The 2,932-nt window shown below is 41.5% G+C and overlaps 1 non-coding gene across 1 annotated transcript; it reads right to left on the bottom strand.

Annotated features, from left to right (window-relative positions):
• Positions 1-322: 322 nt before the first annotated feature.
• LOC115945030 (U6 spliceosomal RNA) lies at positions 323-429 on the bottom strand. Its single transcript, XR_004079516.2, has one exon. It is a non-coding gene; the product is annotated as a U6 spliceosomal RNA (small nuclear RNA).
• Between the last annotated feature and the right edge of the window lie 2,503 nt (positions 430-2,932).

The following is a 2,932-nucleotide window of genomic DNA, read 5'->3' as shown; positions in this document are numbered from 1 at the left end:
CTTATATGAAAAACAAGGTGGAGAAAGGTTGGGTACATTTTCTAGGTCATTCAACTAACAAGTGAAGAAGTTAAATTCAAACATACACTTAGCTAACTCAAGAGGGTGCTTTTAACCACTACACCACACTGCCTCCCCCTTAAAAAAATAAATGATAAGCCAGAATTACATGATACTAAGTAAAAAGAGGTCACAGAAAGGAGAGTTCTCAGTAGGCTAGAGTAGTCATGGGCTATAGGATAGAAGGGAAGTGTCCATAAAGAACATCTAATCCCAGATTTCTCAAACTTTTTTAAATGTGGTAAAAATCATATAACATTAAAAAAATATGGAATGCTTCATGAAGTTGCATGGCATCCTTGCAAAGAGGCCACACTAATCTTCTCAGCATCATTTCGGCTTTAGGATATGTGCTGCTAAAGCGAGCACTCTTAAGCTTTTTAACTTCCAACCCACAATGTGAAATGTATTTTACATCATGACCCAGTAAACACAAGCATAAATAACCAAAATGAAATTTTACCACGCAATACTTGCCCTACTCTATGCAGTGCACTCTGTTTTTCTACTGTGTTTTATAACTTTCTCTTAAAATAATTCTGGTTATGGTCTATTAAATAGACTTTATGACTTAGAAATATCAGTCTCGAAACCTCAACAGATGGGGTAATTGAGATCTAGAAATGTCTAGGGTACCTAGCACAATGTCTTGCAAATGGTAATTCTAAATGTTTTTGTTCTTTCCTTATGTGACTCAGCACACCCACGCAGCACCTCAGTGGCAGAGCTGGGATGGAATGCAGATTTCCTGATTCCCAATCCAGAGTTTTTCTCTCAAGGAAAGTTTGTCAAAGAGGGACTCTCCCATGGCAGAGTTTCCTCACAGGTGTGGGTAGAAGTAGGAGGAAACAAACAGTGAAGTTGTGGAAGACTCACACTGCCACACTCCCCAGTGGGCTTTGCTCAAGGTCACCGGGTGCTAGAACAAGCTAATTCCAAAGCTGATGCCTTTTCTCTGGTTGTCTATACTGGTTGCTCAGTGAAATCACCTGGGAGCTCTTTAACAATACTAATGTCCAGGCTACACTCAGATCAATGTCATCTGATTAGTTAAGGATAGGTTATGTTCTAAAAGCTCCTCAGGTGATTTTAATACACAGTGACCATCTCAGTAAGAAGATATCCCTTAAAATTCTTCCTGCTTATCCTTCAAGATCCAGCCAAAATGCCTCTCTCCCACCTGATAGCATCCTGACTCAAATTCACAGTCAAAAGTAACTGCCTTTCCAATATTGTACTCATCCAGCACCTAGAGCCTTTTATCCTGTGTTTATCTCCCCTGCTAGATGATGCACTTACTAAATGCAGAGTTTATGCCTTACTCATCTTTGTATCCAACCATTCAATAAATATTTACAGAATGCCCTTTGCTCAGATGGTTCTTCTTCCCCAAACCACCCAGACCTCCAAAATCTACTGTGATTCAGCTATAACTCCTAATGAGGGTAATGGAAATTCTCCCCAGGATTGGTTCTACTAAGGACAAGAGGGACGCTCACTGTAGGAGCTGGAGCATCCTGACCAGGGGGGACAGCAGTCACTAGAGACAGCGAGACTGCAGCATCTCTTCTTGTGTGTCTGGGCTTTCTCTCCCAATCTTTCTCCTCCAGCCTTTCAGATTTCTGATAAGGCAGGGTGGCCCAGTGTGCAGAACCCTGGACGGGAAGTGGGGAAGATGGACTTCCTGTTCTGGTCACAACCGCCAGTGCGTTGCGCCGTAGAACTCACTTTTCCGTTTTGTTAGCTGAGAATGACAGCATTCCTAACTGAATTGTCACCCTCTGCTTCTTTCCCCTTGGAGATTATATAAGAACTCATATATGAAAACAAGCTTCATTCGGGTCCTTGAGCTTTTCCGAGGACAGCTTTGTATAAATATAAGATACCTTTTGTTATTGTTTATAGCCCAAGGGATTTGCGGAAAGAAGTTGAGAGCCAGCGATGCTCTTTTTTATAGGCAGAAAATAGCTGCTGGAAAAACAACCTGGTGTGTAGAGCACAATGTTCTTATCGAACAGACAGAATTATCTTTCCCAGGCAGCCATGAACACAAACACCTGGTGCACACGTTTCCTGCCCCTTCACATATTTTGAAAGAAAGGGACCTTTACCCTGACCTGTCAAGCAGTGATCTTCATGAACTTCTGTCCACAGACTCTGCGACAGTTATCTTGGCTTGCTGCTGTGGACTTCAGTGGTAAACACAGCTGATCGTCACTTATGGGGCATCTTATTCTCCAGATATCACTCAGAACTTATCAGATCCACACATGTGCGTTTCTTTTTCCTTAAAATGCAGCCACTGGATGGGTTAAGAGGACCTTAAAGACTTGATCCTGACCCAGTAATTGTTTAAAATCTTTGGGGAAAGAAAACAAAATAAACCCACTGAAAACACTTAGCGAACAAATCTATTCATATTAAGATTCACCTTCTACCTTCAAGACTCAAAGGTGTTTAAAGAGGATAGAAATCAGTGTGGGAAAGTTCTATGGAGGACAAGGACACAATACACACAGAAAGTGCTCACTAATATTGGTTAAGTAAATGAAGGAAACTTGAAATGGGCCTCGAAGGATGAAAAGCATCTGAAATGGCAGAGGGAAGGAGCAAATAGCCATGGCTAGAAAAGTCATGTAGCACAGTGGTTTGAGTATTGACTGTGGAGTGAAGTGGATTGACCTAGGTATGGCACACACCAGCTGTGTTTCTGAGCAAATTAAGTAATATCCCAAAGCTCTACTCTCCTCTTGCATGATAAGTGAGTACTAACAACACCTCCAGCATAGATTTTGGGGAGAATTGAACGAGCTAATATAGGCAAAGCTCTTACCACAATGTCGGTCATATAGTGACTGTTCAAACAGTATTT

This window comes from Leptonychotes weddellii, chromosome 2 (assembly GCF_054177405.1).
Source record: "Leptonychotes weddellii isolate Sample4059 chromosome 2, ASM5417740v2, whole genome shotgun sequence".
In the NCBI taxonomy this organism is placed as follows: Eukaryota; Metazoa; Chordata; class Mammalia; order Carnivora; family Phocidae; genus Leptonychotes; species Leptonychotes weddellii.
This window is presented reverse-complemented; position numbering and strand designations above follow the sequence as displayed.